At 44.5% G+C, this 24929-nt stretch overlaps 1 protein-coding gene across 3 annotated transcripts in view; it reads right to left on the bottom strand.

Moving 5' to 3' along the window:
• The window catches only part of IPO11 (importin 11), a 628234-nt gene that overhangs the window by 174620 nt on the left and 428685 nt on the right, over window positions 1-24929 (bottom strand). The window lies entirely within an intron of this gene.

The raw sequence follows: 24929 nt of genomic DNA, 5'->3' as shown, positions 1-24929 counted from the left end.
AGCGCACATACAGAGATCTGGCAATAACCAAAAACAATAGGACGAGCTCTGAGACGTGGAATCTCTGTAGACTGCAGTACCTGATCTATCCTCACACAACTATAAGCAGCAGTGGATTGCGCCTATCACTACCTATGCAACTCGGCACTGCCTGAGGAGCTGACTAGCCTGAAGATAGAAATACAAGCCTGACTTACCTCAGAGAAATACCCCAAAGGAATAGGCAGCCCCCCACATATAATGACTGTTAGCAAGATGAAAAGACAAACGTAGGAATGAAATAGATTCAGCAAAGTGAGGCCCGATATTCTAGACAGAGCGAGGATAGCAAAGAGAACTATGCAGTCTACAAAAAACCCTAAAACGAAAACCACGCAAAGGGGCAAAAAGACCCACCGTGCCGAACTAACAGCACGGCGGTGCACCCCTTTGCTTCTCAGAGCTTCCAGCAAAAGTTAATAGCAAGCTGGACAGAAAAAACAGAAAACAAACTAGAAGCACTTATCTAGCAGAGCAGCAGGCCCAAGGAAAGATGCAGTAGCTCAGATCCAACACTGGAACATTGACTAGGAGCAAGGAAGACAGACTCAGGTGGAGCTAAATAGCAAGGCAGCCAACGAGCTCACCAAAACACCTGAGGGAGGAAGCCCAGAGACTGCAATACCACTTGTGACCACAGAAGTGAACTCAGCCACAGAATTCACAACAGTACCCCCCCCTTGAGGAGGGGTCACCGAACCCTCACCAGAACCCCCAGGCCGACCAGGATGAGCCACATGAAAGGCACGAACAAGATCTGGGGCATGGACATCAGAGGCAAAAACCCAGGAATTATCTTCCTGAGCATAACCCTTCCATTTGACCAGACACTGGAGTTTCCGTCTAGAGACACGAGAATCCAAAATCTTCTCCACAATATACTCCAATTCCCCCTCCACCAAAACAGGGGCAGGAGGCTCCACAGATGGAACCATAGGTGCCACGTATCTCCTCAACAATGGCCTATGAGAGGCAGATGAGGTTTAACAATGATAAATGTAAGGTTATACACATGGGAAGAAGGAATCAATGTCACCATTACACACTGAACGGGAAACCACTGGGTAAATCTGACAGGGAGAAGGACTTGGGGATCCTAGTTAATGATAAACTTACCTGGAGCAGCCAGTGCCAGGCAGCAGCTGCCAAGGCAAACAGGATCATGGGGTGCATTAAAAGAGGTCTGGATACACATGATGAGAGCATTATACTGCCTCTGTACAAATCCCTAGTTAGACCGCACATGGAGTACTGTGTCCAGTTTTGGGCACCGGTGCTCAGGAAGGATATAATGGAACTAGAGAGAGTACAAAGGAGGGCAACAAAATTAATAAAGGGGATGGGAGAACTACAATACCCAGATAGATTAGCGAAATTAGGATTATTTAGTCTAGAAAAAAGACGACTGAGGGGCGATCTAATAACCATGTATAAGTATATAAGGGGACAATACAAATATCTCGCTGAGGATCTGTTTATACCAAGGAAGGTGACGGGCACAAGGGGGCATTCTTTGCGTCTGGAGGAGAGAAGGTTTTTCCACCAACATAGAAGAGGATTCTTTACTGTTAGGGCAGTGAGAATCTGGAATTGCTTGCCTGAGGAGGTGGTGATGGCGAACTCAGTCGAGGGGTTCAAGAGAGGCCTGGATGTCTTCCTGGAGCAGAACAATATTGTATCATACAATTATTAGGTTCTGTAGAAGGACGTAGATCTGGGTATTTATTATGATGGAATATAGGCTGAACTGGATGGACAAATGTCTTTTTTCGGCCTTACTAACTATGTTACTATGTTACTATGTTACTATGGAATACATTATGTAAGGAAAAGGAGTCTGGGAGGGTCAGACGAAAAGACACCGGATTGAGAATCTCAGAAATCCTATACGGACCAATAAAACGAGGTTTAAATTTAGGAGAGGAAACCTTCATAGGAATATGACGAGAAGATAACCAAACCAGATCCCCAACACGAAGTCGGGGTCCCACACGGCGTCTGCGATTAGCGAAAAGCTGAGCCTTCTCCTGGGACAAGGTCAAATTGTCCACTACCTGAGTCCAGATCTGCTGCAACCTGTCCACCACAGAATCCACACCAGGACAGTCCGAAGACTCAACCTGTCCTGAAGAGAAACGAGGATGGAACCCAGAATTGCAGAAAAATGGAGAGACCAAGGTAGCCGAGCTGGCCCGATTATTAAGGGCGAACTCAGCCAACGGCAAAAATGACACCCAATCATCCTGGTCAGCAGAAACAAAACATCTCAGATATGTTTCCAAGGTCTGATTGGTTCGTTCGGTCTGGCCATTAGTCTGAGGATGGAAGGCCGAGGAGAAAGATAGGTCAATGCCCATCCTACCACAAAAGGCTCGCCAGAACCTCGAGACAAACTGGGAACCTCTGTCAGAAACAATATTCTCAGGAATGCCATGTAAACGAACCACATGCTGGAAGAACAAAGGCACCAAATCAGAGGAGGAAGGCAATTTAACCAAGGGCACCAGATGGACCATTTTAGAAAAGCGATCACAGACCACCCAAATGACCGACATTTTTTGAGAAACGGGAAGGTCAGAAATGAAATCCATCGAAATATGTGTCCAAGGCCTCTTCGGGACCGGCAAGGGCAAAAGCAACCCACTGGCACGTGAACAGCAGGGCTTAGCCCTAGCACAAATTCCACAGGACTGCACAAAAGCACGCACATCCCGTGACAGAGATGGCCACCAGAAGGATCTAGCAACCAACTCCCTGGTACCAAAGATTCCTGGATGACCGGCCAGCACCGAACAATGAAGTTCAGAGATAACTTTACTAGTCCACCTATCAGGGACGAACAGTTTCTCGGCCGGACAACGATCAGGTTTATTAGCCTGAAATTTCTGCAACACTCTCCGCAAATCAGGGGAGATGGCAGACACAATGACTCCCTCCCTGAGGATACTCGCCGGCTCAGACAACCCCGGAGAGTCGGGCACAAAACTCCTAGACAGAGCATCCGCCTTCACATTTTTAGAGCCCGGAAGGTATGAAATCACAAAATCAAAACGAGCAAAAAATAACGACCAACGGGCCTGTCTAGGATTCAAGCGCTTGGCAGACTCAAGATAAGTAAGGTTCTTATGATCAGTCAATACCACCACGCGATGCTTAGCACCCTCAAGCCAATGACGCCACTCCTCGAATGCCCACTTCATGGCCAGCAACTCTCGGTTGCCCACATCATAATTACGCTCAGCAGCAGAAAATTTCCTGGAAAAGAAAGCACATGGTTTGAACACTGAGCAACCAGAACCTCTCTGTGACAAAACCGCCCCTGCACCAATCTCAGAAGCATCAACCTCGACCTGGAACGGAAGAGAAACATCAGGTTGACACAACACAGGGGCACAGCAAAAACGACGCTTCAACTCCTGAAAAGCTTCCACGGCAGCAGAAGACCAATTAACCAAATCAGCACCCTTCTTGGTCAAATCGGTCAATGGTCTGGCAATGCTAGAAAAATTACAGATGAAGTGACGATAAAAATTAGCAAAGCCCAGGAATTTCTGCAGACTTTTTAGAGATGTCGGCTGAGTCCAATCCTGGATGGCCTGAACCTTAACCGGATCCATCTCGATAGTAGAAGGGGAAAAGATGAACCCCAAAAATGAAACTTTCTGCACACCGAAGAGACACTTTGATCCCTTCACGAACAAGGAATTAGCACGCAGTACCTGGAAAACCATTCTGACTTGCTTCACATGAGACTCCCAATCATCTGAGAAGATCAAAATGTCATCCAAGTAAACAATCAAGAATTTATCCAGATACTCACGGAAAATGTCATGCATAAAAGACTGAAAAACAGATGGAGCATTGGCAAGTCCGAACGGCATCACCAGATACTCAAAATGACCCTCGGGCGTATTAAATGCCGTTTTCCATTCATCTCCCTGCCTGATTCTCACCAGATTATACGCACCACGAAGATCAATCTTAGTAAACCAACTAGCCCCCTTAATCCGAGCAAACAAGTCAGAAATCAATGGCAAGGGATACTGAAACTTAACAGTGATCTTATTAAGAAGGCGGTAATCAATACACGGTCTTAGCGAACCATCCTTCTTGGCTACAAAAAAGAACCCTGCTCCCAATGGTGACGACGATGGGCGAATATGTCCCTTCTCCAGGGACTCCTTCACATAACTGCGCATAGCGGTGTGTTCAGGTACGGACAAATTAAATAAACGACCCTTAGGGAATTTACTACCAGGAATTAAATCGATAGCACAATCACAATTCCTATGCGGAGGTAGGGCATCAGACTTGGACTCTTCAAATACATCCTGAAAGTCCGACAAGAACTCTGGGATGTCAGAAGGAATGGATGACGAAATAGACAAAAATGGAACATCACCATGTACTCCCTGACAACCCCAGCTGGTTACCGACATAGAGTTCCAATCCAATACTGGATTATGGGTTTGCAGCCATGGCAACCCCAACACGACCACATCATGCAAATTATGCAGTACCAGAAAGCGAATAACTTCCTGATGTGCAGGAGCCATGCACATGGTCAGCTGGGCCCAGTACTGAGGCTTATTCTTGGCCAAAGGTGTAGCATCAATTCCTCTCAACGGAATAGGACACCGCAAAGGCTCCAAGAAAAATCCACAACGTTTAGCATAATCCAAATCCATCAGATTCAGGGCAGCGCCTGAATCCACAAACGCCATGAGAGAATACGATGACAAAGAGCACATTAAGGTAATGGACAAAAGGAATTTGGACTGTACAGTACCAATAACGGCAGAGCTATCGAACCGCCTAGTGCGTTTAGGACAATTAGAAATAGCATGAGTAGAATCACCACAATAGAAACACAGCCTGTTCAGACGTCTGTGTTCTTGCCGTTCTACTTTAGTCATAGTCCTGTCGCACTGCATAGGCTCAGGTTTACTCTCAGACAATACCGCCAGATGGTGCATAGATTTACGCTCGCGCAAGCGACGACCGATCTGAATGGCCAAGGACATAGACTCATTCAAACCAGCAGGCATAGGAAATCCCACCATTACATCCTTAAGAGCTTCAGAGAGACCCTTTCTGAACAAAGCCGCTAGTGCAGATTCATTCCACAGAGTGAGTACTGACCACTTCCTAAATTTCTGACAATATACTTCTACATCATCCTGACCCTGGCATAAAGCCAGCAGATTTTTCTCAGCCTGATCCACTGAATTAGGCTCATCGTAAAGCAATCCCAGCGCCTGGAAAAATGCATCAACATTACTCAATGCAGAATCTCCTGGTGCAAGAGAAAACGCCCAGTCCTGTGGGTCGCCGCGCAAAAAAGAAATAATAATCAAAACCTGTTGAATAGGATTACCAGAAGAATGAGGTTTCAAGGCCAAAAATAGCTTACAATTATTTCTGAAGCTCAGGAACTTAGTTCTGTCACCAAAAAACAAATCAGGAATCGGAATTCTTGGTTCTAGCATCGATTTCTGATCAATAGTATCTTGAATCTTTTGTACATTTACAACGAGATTATCCATTGAGGAGCACAGAGCCTGAATATCCATGTCCACAGCTGTGTCCTGAAGCACTCTAATGTCTAGGGGAAAAAAAAGACTGAAGACAGAGCTAAGAAAAAAAAATGATGTCAGGATTTCTTTTTTCCCTCTATTGGGAATCATTGGTTGGCTCCTAGTACTGTTATGGCCGGCAATCAGGCAACACAGCGTGCAGTAATCAGCGCACATACAGAGATCTGGCAATAACCAAAAACAATAGGACGAGCTCTGAGACGTGGAATCTCTGTAGACTGCAGTACCTGATCTATCCTCACACAACTATAAGCAGCAGTGGATTGCGCCTATCACTACCTATGCAACTCGGCACTGCCTGAGGAGCTGACTAGCCTGAAGATAGAAATACAAGCCTGACTTACCTCAGAGAAATACCCCAAAGGAATAGGCAGCCCCCCACATATAATGACTGTTAGCAAGATGAAAAGACAAACGTAGGAATGAAATAGATTCAGCAAAGTGAGGCCCGATATTCTAGACAGAGCGAGGATAGCAAAGAGAACTATGCAGTCTACAAAAAACCCTAAAACGAAAACCACGCAAAGGGGCAAAAAGACCCACCGTGCCGAACTAACAGCACGGCGGTGCACCCCTTTGCTTCTCAGAGCTTCCAGCAAAAGTTAATAGCAGGCTGGACAGAAAAAACAGAAAACAAACTAGAAGCACTTATCTAGCAGAGCAGCAGGCCCAAGGAAAGATGCAGTAGCTCAGATCCAACACTGGAACATTGACTAGGAGCAAGGAAGACAGACTCAGGTGGAGCTAAATAGCAAGGCAGCCAACGAGCTCACCAAAACACCTGAGGGAGGAAGCCCAGAGACTGCAATACCACTTGTGACCACAGAAGTGAACTCAGCCACAGAATTCACAACAGCGGGGCAGGGATTACCGAGGTGGGTGGCCGCACTGCCAGCACAGGCGCAGTCTCCAAGCCTGGCTGGGACGTCAGACCGCCAGAGCTTACTGCGCCAGCCCCACAAAGATTTACACAGCGCAGGCGCCGGATTTGAAGAGAAAACAGCGCGGAGGGGCGGCGCCGAAAGCCCCTGAAGATGTGAGTGACGGCAGAGTACCGTTCAAGCTGGGGATTGAGGACCCGCCTCCGTGGACAAAGAGAGGTATTTTTGCAAAGTTTCAAAGCGCTTTATTTTAGTAATACCTGAACACAAAACTAAAAGAGCCACCTTGTTAGAATGCAGCATTACTGCTACACAAGGTGGCTCTTTTAGTTTATAACGGCTGGAGGGGGTGACAGTGGCCCTTTAATTCTGCTACAAGTATTTCATCAATTGCTTCTTTTTTAAGAAAATATTTGGCTTAGATTAAACTAAGGCATACGCATTAGCATTTTAATTATTTGTTTTTGGTGACATTCATTTCCATTGATTTCAAAGGCATTGATGTTGACATCATTCAGAGATACAATTCTTTTCAGGGTTATGACAAAGGGCAAAGATGAGTGACACGGCCATTCCTTGGTGGCGGACTGTGAGCCAAGACAGATGTCTGTGAGGTGTGACCCAAAGACATGACAGAAGATTGGGAATTTATGTGCTTATCAGTCAGCTTTCCAAATCTAGGCTTACTTCATTTGAGGAAAAAAAACTCAAAAGCTAGGAAAAACTGAAGGATATTTCTGAAATTTTAGCAGGTTTTCTTTCTTTTTCACAATTTCTTTTGCATTAATTAAAATCCCTTAATCCTAATTCCTCTTTGAATTGAGTGGATTTGGGTTTTGGCATTTTCGATTTCTTGAGAAGTTTTATTTCTATTGAGGTGCAGAAATGCTGTGATATTTCACTATGGGTCAGTAAGAGATTTAAAGAGTACGAAATATCTGGAGAAAATTTGCGACTCTCAGCACCAACGAATATTACGTCTGTAGATGGGGACATGCAAAGCATGTGGATCCTAAAATGCTGTCATTTACATTCTGAGAATGTCACCCTGATATAAGAGGTAAAGGGGTAAAGAATGAAAATACTCAGCAGAATGAAATAATAGGAACTGTGTCTGCATTGAGGCGCTGTGTCATGGCGCTACATAAGCGAGTAAAAGAAAATAAATACCGGTTAACGTTTACCTGAATATTCAACTTTCAGTTTTAGTTTCTTTTTTCCAGCTTTGTGCAGCTCAATTGTTTCTATGTGGCCAGGGCTCGCTGTGGGAGACTTATCAATATAGAGGATTTCAGTCCCCATTATTCCTCTCCTCTACGGCTCTTTTCCCTGTACTCTATAGCTTGGCTTATTTTTGCCACTTTGCTCGGTAGCAAGCTTCTCTTCTAATATCTTTTCTACATAGGCTGGCCTGCTTTGCCTGTACCCTAAAGCTTGTCTCTTTTTGTCCATTTTCTCTATAGCTTGGCTCTCTTCTCATCTCTGTGCTCATTGGTTAGCTACAGTAGGTACAGAAAGTATTCTTTAAATTTTTCACTCTTTGTTTCACGGCAGCCATTAGGTACATTCAAAAAAGTTCAGTTTTTTCTCACCCTGTTCAGTTTTTTCTTACACTCTGCACCCCATCTTGACTGAAAACCCCCCAGAAAGGTAGAAATTTTTGCATATTTATTAAAAAAGAAAAACTGAAATATCACATGGTCATTAAGTATTCAGACCCTTTGCTCAGACACTCATATTTAAGTCACATGCTGTCCATTTCCTTGTGATCCTCCTTGAGATGGTTCTACGGCTTCATTGTAGTCCGGCTGTCTTTAATTAAACTGATAGGACTTGATTTGGAAAGGCACACACCTGTCTATATAAGACCTCACAGCTCACAGTTCGGGTATGTGCACACGTCAGGATTTCTTGCAGAAATTTCCTGATGAAAACCGGAAATTTTCTGCAAGAAATCCGCATTTTTTTTTGCGTTTTTTCCCCGGTTTTGTCGAGGTTTTTTTTTAGCATTTTGCAAGCGAAATTAGCTTGCAGAATGCTAAAGTTTTCCAAGCGATCTGTAGCATCGCTTGGAAAACTGACTGACAGGTTGGTCACACTTGTCAAACATAGTGTTTGACAAGTGTGACCAACTTTTTACTATAGATGCTGCCTATGCAGCATCAATAGTAAAAGATAGAATGTTTAAAAATAATAAAAAAATAAAAAAAATGTTTATACTCACCATCAGACAGCGGATCTCCTCAGCGGCGTCCGTTCCTATAGATGGTGTGTGTGTGCAGGACCTGCGATGACGTCGCGGTCACGTGAGCGGTCACATGAGCGACCAATCACAAGACGGCGACGTCATCGCAGGTCCTTCACACAGAGCATCTATAGGAATGGAAGAGAGAGCATGCACCGATGAGAGGCAGGAGGACTCCGGGGCCATCAGAGGGTGAGTATATCACTATTTTTTATTTTAATTCTTTTTTTTACCAATTATATGGCGCCCAGTCCGTGGAGGAGAGTCTCCTCTCCTCCACCCTGGGTACCAACCGCATATAATCTGCTTACTTCCCACATGGTGTGCACAGCCCCATGCGGAAAGTAAGCGGATCAATGCATTCCTAGGTGTGCGGAATCCCCGCAATTCCGCAAATTTAATGAACATGTTGCTTTTTTTTCCGCAATGTGATTTTTTCGCGGAAAAAAAAGCAACATTTGCACAAGAAATGCGGAATACACTTTAAATAATAGGAGGCATATGTAAGCGTTTTTTTCGCGTTTTTATAGCGAAAAAACGCGAAAAAAACACGAAAATGTGTGCACATGGCCTGCATGTCAGACCAAATGAGAATCATGAGGTCAAAGGAACTGGCCAAGGAGCTCAGAGACAGAATTGTGGCAAGGCACAGATCCAGCCAAGGTTACAAAAGAATTTCTGCAGTACTCAAGGTCCCTAAGAGCACAGTGGCCTCCATAATTCTTAAAGGGAAGAAGTTTGGGACCACCAGAAATCTTCCTAGACCTGGCCGTCCAGCTAAACTGAGCAATCGTGGCAGAAGAGCCTTGGTGAGAGAGGTAAAGAAGAACCCCAAAATCACTGTGGCTGAGCTCCAGAGATGTAGTAGGGAGATGGGAGAAAGTTCCACAAAGTCAACTATCACTGCAGCCCTCCACCAGTCAGGCTTTTATGGCAGAGTGGCCAGCATAGAGTTTGATAAAAAATACATGAAGGACTCCCAGACTATGAGAAGATAGACTTTTTTGGTGATAATTTTGAGCAGTGCCTGGTTTTCTCCACACATACCGCTTATCATCTGCCCAATACAATCCCAACAGTGAAACATGGTGGTGGCAGCATCATGCTATGGGGGTGTTTTTCAACTGCAGAGCCAGGACAACTGGTTGCCATTGAATGAAACATGAATGCGGCCAAGTACAGAGATAACCTGGATGTAAACCTCTTCCAGAGTGCTCTGGACCTCAGACTTGGCTGAAATTTCACCTTCCAAAAAGACAATGACCCTAAGCACACAGCTAAAATAACAAAAGAGTGGCTTCAGAACAACTCTGTGACCATTCTTGACTGGCCCAGCCAGAGCCCTGACCTAAACCCAATTGAGTATCTCTGGAGACCTGAAAATGGCTGTCCACCAACGTTCACCATCCAATCAGACGGAACTGGAGAGGATCTGCAAGGAAGAATGGCAGAGGATCCCCAAATCCAGGTGTGAAAAACTTGTTGCATCATTCCCAAGAAGACTCATGGCTGTACTAGCTCAAAAGGGTGCTTCTACTCAACACTGAGCAAAGGGTCTGAATACTTATGACCATGTGATATTTCAGCTTTTCTTTTTTAATACATTTGCAAAAATTTCTACATCTGTTTTCTTTCAGTCAAGATGGGGTGCAGAGTGTATATTAATGAGAAAAAAATGAACTTTTTTTTAAATTTACCAAATGGCTGCAATGAAACAAAGAGTGGAAAATTTAAAGGGGTCTGAATACTTTCGGTACCACTGTATATCTACAGCCCATCAGTACTATAGCCTGGCTCTCTTTGTACCCTTCCACTTTATAGCCTGGCTTTCTTCTGCTCCCTCTGCTGTACAGCCTGGTACTTTTCTCCTTTCTTTGCTCTATAGTCTGGTTACCTTCTAATTTATTCTCTTTACTTTACAGCCTGGTACTCTTCTAGACCCTTTTTGCTTTCGCCTGTACTCTATAGCTTGGCACCCTTTTCTGCACTTTATAGGCTGGCTCGCTATCCTTCAATGTACTCTATAGCCTGGTACTCATCATTTCCTTATATTTTATGGTCAGACTCACTGCTACTTTAGAGCTTGGCTCCCTTTCATCACTTGTACTCTTCAGCTTGGCTCACCTCCCTTCAATGTACTCTATAGTCTGGCACTCTTCCCTTTCCTATATTTTATAGTCAGACTCACTTCTCTCTTTGCTCTATAGCTTGGCTGGTTTCCCTGTACTCTATAGCTTGGCTGGTTTCCCTGTACTCTATAGCTTGGCTGGCTTCCCTGTACTCTATAGCAGGGGTGTCAAACTGCATTCCTTGAGGGCCGCAAACCATGCGTGTTTTCAAGATTTCCTTAGCTTTGCACAAGGTGCTGTAATCATTATGTGTTTAGGTGATTAAATTATCACCTGTGCAGTACAAGGAAATCTTGAAAACATGACCTGTTTGCAGCCCTTGAGGAATGCAGTTTGACACCCCTGCTCTATAGCTTGGCTCACTTATGATCCTCAATAGCCTGGCACGCTTCCTCTTCCCTGTAATTTATAGTTTGACTCTCTTCTCTTTTTGTTGCAAATCTTGTCTCTCTTTCTTGTAGTGCATAGGCTGGCACTCTTCCCTTCCCTGTACTTTACAGTCACACTCTCTGCTTTATAGATTGTTTTTTTCCTTTACTGTATTATATAACCTGGCAATCTTCCCTTTCCTGTACTTTATAGTCAGACTCTCTACTCCTCTATTAGCTCTATAGCTTGGCTCTCTTACAATATCTGTACTCTATAACTTGGCTCTCTGTCCTGTAGTCTATTGGCTGGCTCTCTTCCCTCCCCGGTACTTTATGCCATGACTCTCTTCTTCCTTTGCTCCATAGCTTGGATCTCTTCCACCACGTATACTCTATAGCTTGGTTCTCTTTCCTCTAGCCTGGCACTTTCACCTTCCCTGTACTTCATAGCCTGACTATGTTCTCCTCCCTTTGCTCCATAGCTTGGCTCTCTTCCACCACCTATAACTTGGTTGTCTTTGTTGTATAACCTGGCACTTTCCCTTCTTGTACTTCATAGCCTCTCTTCTCTCTTTGCTCTACAACTTGGCTCTCTCCCATTACCTACACTCTACAGCTTTGCTCACTTTCCTGCAGTCTATAGATTGATAAACATACTACCCCGACCCTTAAACCCTACACGGGAATGGGCCACACTTCATAACAAGATTTAAACATAACGACCCTTCTGTGATTTCACAGCATTAGGATCAAGAAGTGTTTCCAAACACAATTTTTTGTAAAAAAATACAACAATTTATTTATTTAAATACAAATAGCCAAACATTAAAATCAGATGGTGCCTCAGACCAAGCAAAACCGAAGGCCTGGCAGGCAGAGTGGAACTCTAATGGAAATTTTTTTTTTTCACAAATAAACATCTTTAAAAATTATTATAGAGGTATATAGCTATAAATCTAACGAGTGACACATTGCAGTATTATTCATTGAGCATTAATAATATAATATAACATAAGCAGTGGAGAGAAGGAGAAAAGGAAACCGGAAATCATATCCACAGTTTTTAAAGCAAGTGCTGAGGGCGCAATTTCCCCATATCACAAAGCACCCCTAATCAAAATAGTATTATGTAATTCCTCAACATCCCACAAAATGTAAAGTGCACAGAGTCAAATCCTCCACATATTACCTCTACGTGAGTCCCACAAAGAATCCACTGCCAAGTGACAAGCCGGGGTCCGGAGGCACTAGCTATCTTCAGGGTGTTATCCACTCCAATCTCATCCACATATCCCAACAAGCACACCATCGGATCCCTTGGCACCGTGCATCTATACGCTCCTTCCACACGACTCAAAACCACCAACCAAAAAGCAGCCAGTCTCGGACACGTCCACATCATATGAAATATACCCGCATCTGTAGACCTCGGCCATTCAGAGTCATTACGCAAACCTGCCTTATACAATACTTCCAGAGATTTATAGACTCTGTGTATTATACAGAGCTGTGACAGCCTATATGGTTCATTTAGTGACAGTCGTGGGACCCACTCCAGCACCGACTCCCAAGTTTCATTCTCCATTGGGCCCACATCCCTCTCCCACTTAGCTCTTGCCTTTATCTAAAACCCCAAAAGGTGTGTATGCAGCAAGTCTTTATGAAGAGTAGAAATTACCCCGCCAGTAGTCCCTTCACCACACACATATTCCAACACTATATCCTTTTGGATTCTGATGCATCCGTCCATATTCTGAGCTGCAAATGCGTGTTTCATCCGCAAATACTGATATTCCCCCGCAGGCCCGAGACCAAACTCCACCTGCAATTGGGAAAAGGATTTCAACTCCCTCTGCTCAATTATTTGATACACGTATTGAACCCCCTTGGCCTGCCATTCTGGTAATACCCCCAGTGCTACAAACTCCGGTAAATTATTATTATGCCATAGCGGGGAGAATCTGGTCAGACCCGTAATCCCTTGTGTATGTTTCAATCTGCCCCACAGCTTACATATCAATAATATAGTTGGATACAGTTTCCCCAAAGCCCCCAGGGATCTATCCTCCAATCACTGTATTACTGGCCTTCTTTTTGTCACCATTTCCATCAATTGCTGTACCGCACTGGACGACCCCTCATGCGCCCAGCCCTTTAAATGCTGACTCAGGGCTGCAAGAAAATATACTTCAGGGTTGGGCAGAGCCAATCCCCCATCTTCCTTGGGTCTTTGAAGCGTCTCCAGTCTGATACGTGGATATTGTCTCCCCCATACCAGATTCCTGAACAGGGAGTTAATCTGCCTAAATTTCCCACGCGGTATCAAAACTGGCGAGTTGTGAAGAACATATAGAATTTTCGGCATCAAAATCATTTTAATGAGATTCACCCTGCCCACCACAGACAAATGCAACTTATTCCAAGCATCCACTTTTGCCTTAAGAACGCCTAAGACCGGAGTTAGATTCCCATGTATGTAATCCGTAACAGGCATAGAGATCCATATCCCTAGGTATTTAAATTGACTTACCACCTTCAGTCGCCCATCCTCCAGCGGCTCATTCCCATCCTCCCCTACGTCATCCACTCTAAACAAAATAGATTTACTCCAATTTATCGTTAACCCCGACAAAGAGCCAAATCTTTCAATAAGCCCAATGGCACCCCCCAAGGAAGCGGCCGGGTCAGCCAGAAACAGTAGAATATCGTCCGCGTATAGCGCTACCTTCTCTTCAATCATCCCATATTTAAACCCAGACACCTCGTCAGACTGTCGAAGTTTAGCAGCCAATGGTTCCACTGCCACAGCAAACAAAAGAGGAGAGAGCGGACACCCCTGTCTCGTCCCTCTAGCTAGTTGTATAGTCCGAGATAAATCCCCATTCACTCTGACTCTAGCCACCGGCTGTGAGTACAGCAACCGAATATAGGACCCAAACTGCGAGCCAAACCCCATATACTGCAACACCTACCAGAGATATCACCATTCCACACTGTCGAATGCCTTATGGGCATCTAAGGATGCGATAACCCTCTGGCCACAGTTGTTGGACCTAAGCTGCAGATTTATAAACAGCCTAGTTGACCGCCGTGGATCTATCAGGCATAAAGCCAGACTGATCTGGGTGCACCAGCTTGGAGATGACACTCGTCAACCGAGTCGCCAACACCTTGGCCAGAAGCTTAACATCCATGGTGAGCAAGGAAATTGGCCGGTGTGACTCAGGTTGCCCCAAATCTTTCCCTTCCTTAGGAATAACCGCTATTATAGCTTCTCTCATGGATGCTGGCAGATACCCTCTATTCTTAGCCTCATCTAGAACCGCCTTTAATCTGGGAATTAGCACCTCCCCCATATTTTTATAGAATTCAGCGGGCAACCCATCCACTCCAGGCGCCTTCCCATTAGCCATAGACTGTAATGCCCGACCCAGTTCCTCCTCCGTGACGGGAGCCTCCAGGCCCTCTCTATCACTCAGCCTCGGGAGCCCCAGTCCCTCAAGGAACGTCACTGTGTCTCCCGCCGACACGTCTACCCGAGAGGAGTATTGGTCCACGTAAAAGTCCGCAAAACCTTCAAAATCTCTGAGTCTTCGGAGACTCTAGTACCATTCCTGGAAACCAGAGAATGGACAAACGAAGTACTCCTCTGGGCAGAAACCACCAGCGACAGCATGTGAATGACAGTCTCACCCTCCTGATAGTAAGCAAGCTTCTGAAATTCCCGCTTCCTTTCAGCCTTTCCCAACAAAATTTTCTCCAGGTGGCTTTGGGCTGCTTTTAATCTATTCCCAGCTTCAGGAGTACCCATTATTACCATCTCATCCTCCGCTGCCCTTAGCCCATCAATCGCTGCCTTCTCCGCCTCTCTCGTCTTCCGCTGACATCTACTAATATCTCTAAACAACAGTCCTCTTAAGTACACCTTCATGGCTTCCCATACCGTAAGAGCATCTGCACTCTCATCATTCAACACAAAAAATTCCGTTAACTCCTTTCTCCTGTACTTTATAGCCTGACTCTGTTCTCCTTCCTTTGCGCCATAGTTTGGCTCTCTTTCACCACCCATATTCCACGCCTTGTCTCATTTCCCCTCACTCTACTCTATAACTACACTCTCTTCCCTCATACCCATACTCAATGTGAAATCTTTTCACTGTCCTTGAATAGGATATAGATCTGCGACGTTATTTTGTTATACCCTCACTGCTCTGTCATGAATAAGTCACATTAGTTCTGCCATTTCACACAATACGCTAATAGGCCAAGTAGCAAAGAACGAACAGTGCTAAAGGTATCTCCCGAGTGTTACATTCCACAAAATTGTGGCAAAAATAAGGATAGAAGACTGAAAAAAATATTCATTTTACGTTACTGGTTAGCAATGCTGCATCTGTGGCTGCAATCTATGTTCTAGTTAATGTTTTTGTTCTTCATTGTATACCAAAGTAGCTTTAATACAATCACATGTTACTTTTTTTCTATATAAAATACACTTAAAAGTCCTGCAAAAAAATAAGAACACTGGTAATAACTCCAACAATAGAACAAATTGCCTGTACTCAGTGCTGCCGATTGAGCACGGTAGGATGTAACAAGCGGAGCCGCAGCAGTCCCGCCAACAATCATCTCTAAACCCATGGAAGGCACGTTGTGACGTTAATGATTTAACGCGGCACTGACGATAGAGGCATATTTATGATACTGTAATTGTGTGTTGTTATGCTCATTTTTTATTCTTAAGATGATCCAGCGTTCGTCAAGCCCCTGACTTTTGAAGCTAGAAGCTGGGAAGTATTATGGATGAAGCATTCCATAAAGCCATTACAGCTCCTCGCAGGAAATTCTTCATGATAAAGTGATGGCTATTTTTATACCCTTGAAAACACAGATTGATATTCCCGTCCATTCAGTGTGCGAGGGAGTGCAATGCTAGAACCACAGCAATATTCCTGACATGGTCATGTAGTCGCACATCAAACTGCTGGGCGTCATGTTTTATGTGCATAGATGGAGACGTTTCTGGTCATTTTTCAAATAAAGGAGTCATTTTATGCACCTGTAGCAAGAACAATGGCCTGTTCCGCAGAAAACGGGGCAATAAACAATTCCGATTATTTGGAAAGTCAGGAGCACGTCCATCCTGACTAAACAAGTTCATTTAGTAAGTAGACGTGGCGCAGGTACGAGCGCTATATGGGCTTTATTAGTAAACAGTGATAAAGTACCTAAAGGAAAAAAAAACACCTGAAGAAGGCTGCAAACAGCCGAAACGTATTGTGTACATAGTTTTTATTTGTTTTATATCAGGTTGAATAATATTTTACCTACAAGCAACCTGAAGTTCCTGCACCTTGATTTCTCTTGGTGGCAAAGACAGCGCCATTCCCTGATCCTCCTTTCTGGCATCCAAATCCTCCTGATGCCAAGAGAGGATGCAGAGAACAGACATGGTGCGGGTAGACCCTGAATCCAAATCCATGTGGAAAGAGGAAACAACTGATATTAAAGGAAATCAATCATCAGGTTTTTTCAATATAATCTAACAGCAGAATGAGTTAGGGTCTGAGATTCCAGAGATGGGTCACTTAGGTGCAGCAGTTATGATGGAATCACAACTTTCTTTGCTGCAGATTATTATTTATTATTATAGCGCCATTTATTTCATGGCGCTTTACATGCGAGGAGGGGTATACATAAAAAAAACCAGGTACAATAATCTTAAACAATACAAGTCACAACTGGTACAGGAGGAGAGAGGACCCTGCCCGCGAAGCCTCACAATCTACAAGGGATGGGTGAGGATACAGTAGGTAAGGATAGAGCTGGTCGTGCAGTGGTTTGGTCGATCGGTGGTTACTGCAGGATGTAGGCTTGCAGGAAGAGAACCTTCAGGTTCTTTTTGAAGGTTTCGATGGTAGGTGAGAGTCTGATATGTTGGGGTAGAGTTCCAGAGTAGGGGTGATGTGGGAGAGAAATCTTGTATGCGATTGTAGGTAGAGGAGATAAGAGGGGAGTAGAGAAGGAGATCTTGTGAGGATCGGAGGTTGCGTGAAGGTGAGTACCGGGAGACGAGGTCACAGATGTATGGAGGAAACAGGTTGTGGATGGCTTTGTATGTCATGGTTAGGCTTTTGTACTGGAGTCTCTGGGTAATGGGGAGCCAGTGAAGGGATTGACAGAGGGGAGAGGCCAGGGAATAGCAGGGGGACAGGTGGATTAGTCGGGCAGCAGAGTTTAGAATAGATTGGAGGGGTGCGAGAGTGTTAGAGGGGAGGCCACAGAGCAGGAGGTTACAGTAGTCGAGGCGGGAGATGATGAGGGCATGGACTAGGGTTTTTGCAGATTCTTGGTTTAGGAATGTACGGATCCTTGAAATATTTTTGAGTTGAAGGCGGCAGGAAGTGGAAAGGGCTTGGATATGCGGTTTGAAGGAGAGATCAGTGTCAAGGATTACCCCGAGACAGCGAGCTTGTGGGACTGGGGAGAGTGGGCAGCCGTTTACTGTAATGGATAGGTTTGTTGGGGGGGTCGTGTGAGATGAAGGAAGACATGTTTTGTCCATGTTAAGTTTTAGAAATCTAGCTGAGAAGAAGGAAGAAATAGCGGATAGACATTGAGGGATTCTGGTTAGTAGGGTGGTGATATCTGGTCCAGAGATGTAGATCTGTGTGTCATCAGCATAGAGATGATACTGAAAACCGTGAGATTCTATGAGCTGTCCCAGGCCAAAAGTGTAAATGGAGAAGAGCAGGGGCCCAAGGACTGAACCTTGTGGGACTCCGACAGATAGGGGGTGAGGTGAGGAGGTGATGTGTGAATGGGAGACGCTGAATGTTCGGTCAGTTAGGTATGACGAGATCCAGGATAGGGCCAAGTCTGTGATGCCAAGGGATGAGAGGGTCTGTAGTAATAGGGAATGGTCCACTGTGTCAAAGGCAGAGGACAGGTCCAAGAGGAGGAGGATAGAGTAGTGTCGCTTGCTCTTGGCGGTTAATAGGTCATTGGTGACCTTAGTTAGGGCAGTTTCAGTGGATTGGTGTGACCGGAAACCTGATTGTAAGTGGTCGAAAAGGGAGCAGGAAGATAGATGGGAAGACAGTTCAAGATGGACGTGTTGTTCCAGTAGTTTTGAGACATAGGGGAGAAGTGATATAGGGCGATAGCTAGATACAGAGGATGGGTCAAGAGAGGGCTTTTTGAGGATAGGTATGATTGAGGCATGTTTAAAGCTTGAGGGGAAAACACCAGTTGTTAGTGATAGGTTGAAGAAATGGGTTAGAGTTGGGATGAAGACTGTGGCGAGGTTTGGGATGAAGTGGGAAGGGATCGGGTCAAGTGCACAGGTGGTGAGATGCGATCTTGAGAGTAGAGTGGAGAGTCGATCTTCTGTAATGGTGGAGAAGTTGGTTTTGGAGGTGGAGGGCTGGGTAGTTGAGAGGAAGGGCTCCGGGGGTTGTCGACTAAAACTGTCTCTGATGTTCTCAATCTTCTGCTTGAAAAATGAGGCAAAGTCTTCAGCTGAGATGAGTGGGGAGGGAGGAGGTGCTGGGGGACGGAGGAGAGAGTTGAAGGTGTTGAATAACTGTTTAGGGTTGTGAGAGAGGGAGGATGTGAGAGATGAGAAGTAGGTTTGTTTAGCTGTGGTGAGTGTGGTCTCGAAAGTAGTGAGGGACTGTTTGAATGCGATAAAGTGCTCGTTGGAGTGGGATCTTTTCCATCTCCGCTCTGCAGCCCTGGAAGCTCGCCTCAGTTCTTTGGTCAGGCTGGTGTGCCAGGGCTGTCTGTTGATTTTGCGAGCTTTGGTATGTGTGAGAGGGGAAAGAGATTCCGAAGCTGCAGCTATTGTGATGTTATATAGAGCGGCAGCATCATCTGCATTGTGTAAAGAACTTATGTCTGTGAGAGGGAGGAGGGATTCAGAGAGTGAATGAAGATCAAGGTGTTTAAGATTTCTGCGAGGGTGTGCAAGTTTGTGGGGTGGGGATTGTAGACAAAGAGTGGAGAGGGAAGAGAATGTGAGTATTTTGTGGTCAGAAAGAGGAAGAGGTGAGTTAGAGCGGTTAGATAGAGAGCAAAGGCGGGTGAAGATGAGGTTCAATGTGTGACCATCTTTGTGAGTGGCTGCAGAAGACTATTGAGTGAGGCCGAAGGAGGAAGTGAGAGATAGAAGTTTAGTGGCAGCTGAGAGGGAAGTGTCAATGGATATGTTAAAGTCGCCCATGATGATAGTGGGGATGTCCTCAGAAAGGAAATGAAGTAGCGAGGTGGTGAAGTGATCAAAGAAGGTGGTGGCTGGCAAATCTCAGCTGTTGAGTACACACCACAGCTTTATGTACATTGTATAGTGACAGATAGCTGCCAATCAGTGCTGGGGGAGTAGTTGGAGTAGAAGGCACAAGGCCAGTTGTCCTGTATTGATAATCTCCTGCTGATAAAAACACTAATTGTATTGAATAATTAATTACGATGCCCGATAGCTTTGTAAAACACAAGTGCATACACCCCTTAGTGGAAACATACATTTGGAATTGCATAGAAAATAAACTTTGATCCATTATGCAATTGAGCTGGTAAGGAATAATCCAGATACTCGAGAATATTCCTGCTCTATGCAATGAACCCTGGCTAACGCTTCCCACTTGGCGCGCCGATCTGGCATCAGTCGAACATCCCTTCAGCGGATATTAGCTACTCACAAATGGCACCCTTACAAAATCCAGCTGCTGCAGCATCTCAACGAGGATGACCCAGATCGGCACACTGAATTTGCAGAATGGGTAAAACAAAAATTGGAACAGGACCCTCAGTTTACACAGAACATTATGTTCAGTGATGAGGCAAACTTTTTTGGGTGGGCCATTTATATGGATACACCTAAATCAAATGGGAATGTTGACAGTTATCTTGCGTAGGGTGTCTTGCATTGAAATCTGCTGCAATGACCCGGGTACTGCGTTCACCAGGCATCAACACAATTTTTTCTATCCTCTCCTCAAGTGTTAACCTCTGGGATATGTCAATGGCTGTAAACCAAGAGAAACTTGTAAAGAACTAAAAATAGATAGAAAATACCTCGCTATAAAGGATGTAATTAAGGCTGGTGCCAAAAGCAGTACGCGCATATAAATATACTTTAAATTAAGTTCAGTTAGATCAATCACACTCAGATGTTTCTAAGGCTACTTTCACACTAGCGTTTTCTGCAATCCGTCACAATGCGTCGTTTTGCAGAAAAAACGCATCCTGCAAAAGTGCTTGCAGGATGCGTTTTTTCCCCATAGACTTGCATTGACGACGCATTTGTGACGGATTGCCACATGTCGCATCCGTAGAGCGACGGATGCGTCGTGCTTTGGCGGACCGTCGGGAGCAAAAAACGCTACATGTAACGTTTTTTGCTCCTGACGGACCGCTTTTTCCGACCGCGCATGCGTGTCCGGAACTCCGCCCCCACCTCCCCGCACCTTACAATGGGGCAGCGGATGCACCGGAAAAATGCATCCGCTGCCTCCATTGTGCAATGCAGCAAACGCTAGCTTCGGAATCTCTCCCCGACGCATTGCGACGGGGAGATTCCGACGCTAGTGTGAAAGAAGCCTTAGCCAAAGTGCTGTGTTTATCCAGCCACTCATTTAACATAGTAACATAGTAACATAGTAACATAGTTAGTAAGGCCGAAAAAAGACATTTGTCCATCCAGTTCAGCCTATATTCCATCATAATAAATACCCAGATCTACGTCCTTCTACAGAACCTAATAATTGTATGATACAATATTGTTCTGCTCCAGGAAGACATCCAGGCATCTCTTGAACCCCTTGACTGAGTTCGCCATCACCACCTCCTCAGGCAAGCAATTCCAGATTCTCACTGCCCTAACAGTAAAGAATCCTCTTCTATGTTGGTGGAAAAACCTTCTCTCCTCCAGACGCAAAGAATGCCCCCTTGTGCCCGTCACCTTCCTTGGTATAAACAGATCCTCAGCGAGATATTTGTATTGTCCCCTTATATACTTATACATGGTTATTAGATCGCCCCTCAGTCGTCTTTTTTCTAGACTAAATAATCCTAATTTCGCTAATCTATCTGGGTATTGTAGTTCTCCCATCCCCTTTATTAATTTTGTTGCCCTCCTTTGTACTCTCTCTAGTTCCATTATATCCTTCCTGAGCACCGGTGCCCAAAACTGGACACAGTACTCCATGTGCGGTCTAACTAGGGATTTGTACAGAGGCAGTATAATGCTCTCATCATGTGTATCCAGACCTCTTTTAATGCACCCCATGATCCTGTTTGCCTTGGCAGCTGCTGCCTGGCACTGGCTGCTCCAGGTAAGTTTCTCATTAACTAGGATCCCCAAGTCCTTCTCCCTGTCAGATTTACCCAGTGGTTTCCCGTTCAGTGTGTAATGGTGATATTGATTCCCTCTTCCCATGTGTATAACCTTACATTTATCATTGTTAAACCTCATCTGCCACCTTTCAGCCCAAGTTTCCAACTTATCCAGATCCATCTGTAGCAGAATACTATCTTCTCTTGTATTAACTGCTTTACATAGTTTTGTATCATCTGCAAATATCGATATTTTACTGTGTAAACCTTTTACCAGATCATTAATGAATATGTTGAAGAGAACAGGTCCCAATACTGACCCCTGCGGTACCCCACTGGTCACAGCGACCCAGTTAGAGACTATACCATTTATAACCACCCTCTGCTTTCTATCACTAAGCCAGTTACTAACCCATTTACACACATGTTCCCCCAGACCAAGCATTCTCATTTTGTGTACCAACCTCTTGTGCGGCACGGTATCAAACGCTTTGGAAAAATCGAGATATACCACGTCCAATGACTCACCGTGGTCTAGCCTATAGCTTACCTCTTCATAAAAACTGATTAGATTGGTTTGACAGGAGCGATTTCTCATAAACCCATGCTGATATGGAGTTAAACAGTTATTCTCATTGAGATAATCCAGAATAACATCCCTCAGAAACCCTTCAAATATTTTACCAACAATAGAGGTTAGACTTACTGGCCTATAATTTCCAGGTTCACTTTTAGAGCCCTTTTTGAATATTGGCACCACATTTGCTATGCGCCAGTCCTGCGGAACAGACCCTGTCGCTATAGAGTCACTAAAAATAAGAAATAATGGTTTATCTATTACATTACTTAGTTCTCTTAGTACTCGTGGGTGTATGCCATCCGGACCCGGAGATTTATCTATTTTAATCTTATTTAGCCGGTTTCGCACCTCTTCTTGGGTTAGATTGGTGACCCTTAATATAGGGTTTTCATTGTTTCTTGGGATTTCACCTAGCATTTCATTTTCCACCGTGAATACCGTGGAGAAGAAGGTGTTTAATATGTTAGCTTTTTCCTCGTCATCTACAACCATTCTTTCCTCACTATTTTTTAAGGGGCCTACATTTTCAGTTTTTATTCTTTTACTATTGATATAGTTGAAGAACAGTTTGGGATTAGTTTTACTCTCCTTAGCAATGTGCTTCTCTGTTTCCTTTTTGGCAGCTTTAATTAGTTTTTTAGATAAAGTATTTTTCTCCCTATAGTTTTTTAGAGCTTCAATGGTGCCATCCTGCTTTAGTAGTGCAAATGCTTTCTTTTTACTGTTAATTGCCTGTCTTACTTCTTTGTTTAGCCACATTGGGTTTTTCCTATTTCTAGTCCTTTTATTCCCACAAGGTATAAACCGCTTACACTGCCTATTTAGGATGTTCTTAAACATTTCCCATTTATTATCTGTATTCTTATTTCTGAGGATATTGTCCCAGTCTACCAGATTAAGGGCATCTCTAAGCTGTTCAAACTTTGCCTTCCTAAAGTTCAATGTTTTTGTGACTCCCTGACAAGTCCCCCTAGTGAAAGACAGGTGAAACTGCACAATATTGTGGTCGCTATTTCCTAAATGCCCGACCACCTGCAGATTTGTTATTCTGTCAGGTCTATTAGATAGTATTAGGTCTAAAAGTGCTGCTCCTCTGGTTGGATTCTGCACCAATTGTGAAAGATAATTTTTCTTGGTTATTAGCAGAAACCTGTTGCCTTTATGGGTTTCACAGGTTTCTGTTTCCCAGTTAATATCCGGGTAGTTAAAGTCCCCCATAACCAGGACCTCATTATGGGTTGCAGCTTCATCTATCTGCTTTAGAAGTAGACTTTCCATGCTTTCTGTTATATTTGGGGGTTTGTAACAGACCCCAATGAGAATTTTGTTACCATTTTTCCCTCCATGAATTTCAACCCATATGGACTCGACATCCTCATTCCCTTCGCTAATATCCTCCCTTAAAGTGGACTTTAGACAAGACTTTACATAGAGACAAACCCCTCCTCCTCTCCGATTTTTACGATCCTTTCTAAACAGACTGTAACCCTGTAAGTTGACTGCCCAGTCATAGCTTTCATCTAACCATGTCTCGGTTATTCCCACTATGTCAAAGTTACCTGTAGATATTTCTGCTTCTAGTTCTTCCATCTTGTTTGTCAGGCTTCTGGCGTTTGCGAGCATGCAGTTTAGAGGATTTTGTTTTGTTCCAATCTCCTCACTGTGGATTGTTTTAGAAATGTTCTTACCTCCCTTCAGAGTATGTTTTCCTGGGTCGTCTTTGTTCGAGTCTAATGTTTTTCTTCCCGTCCCCTCTTCTTCTAGTTTAACGCCCTCCTGATGAGTGTAGCGAGTCTTCTGGCGAATGTGTGTTTCCCAGGTTTGTTGAGGTGTAGTCCGTCTCTGGCGAGGAGTCCATCATACCAGTAATTCACACCGTGGTCCAGGAATCCGAATCCTTGTTGTCTGCACCATCGTCTTAGCCAGTTGTTTGCATCAAGGATCCTGTTCCATCTCCTGGTGCCATGCCCGTCTACTGGAAGGATAGAAGAAAAAACTACCTGTGCATCCAGTTCCTTTACTTTCTTCCCCAACTCTTCAAAGTCCTTGCAGATTGTCGGTAGGTCCTTCCTTGCCGTGTCATTGGTGCCAACATGTATCAGAAGAAATGGGTGGACGTCCTTGGAGCTGAAGAGCTTTGGTATCCTATCGGTCACATCCTTGATCATCGCACCTGGAAGGCAGCATACTTCTCTTGCAGTTATGTCCGGTCTGCAGATGGCTGCTTCTGTGCCTCTCAGTAGTGAGTCTCCCACCACCACCACTCTTCGTTGCTTCTTGGCTGTACTTTTTGCTGTCACTTGTTGCTGTGTGCCCTTTTCTTTTTTGCTTGCTGGTATTGCTTCATTCTTAGGTGTGCCATCTTCATCCTCTACAAAGATTTCATATCGGTTCTTCAGTTGTGTGGTTGGTGATTTCTCCATGGTCTTCTTGCTTCTTTTGGTCACATGCTTCCACTCATCTGCTTTTGGAGGTTCTCTGACACTTTTTTCACCTTCTGTGACCAGTAGAGATGCTTCTGTTCTGTCTAGAAAGTCTTCATTCTCTTTGATGAGTTTCAAAGTTGCTATTCTTTCTTCCAGACCCCGCACCTTTTCTTCTAAAAGGGCCACTAGTCTACACTTCTGACAGGTGAAATTGGATTCTTCTTCTGGTCGATCTGTGAACATGTAGCACATGCTGCAGCTCACCATGTAGGTTGTCACATCTGCCATGTTGCTCCTAGATCCTGCTGACTTGCTGTGTGTTTTCCTTC

The sequence above is a fragment of the Ranitomeya imitator genome, chromosome 1 (genome assembly GCF_032444005.1).
Source record: "Ranitomeya imitator isolate aRanImi1 chromosome 1, aRanImi1.pri, whole genome shotgun sequence".
NCBI lineage: Eukaryota > Metazoa > Chordata > Amphibia > Anura > Dendrobatidae > Ranitomeya > Ranitomeya imitator.
The sequence above is the reverse complement of the archived record's forward strand: the minus strand, read 5'-3'. Positions and strand labels throughout refer to the sequence as shown.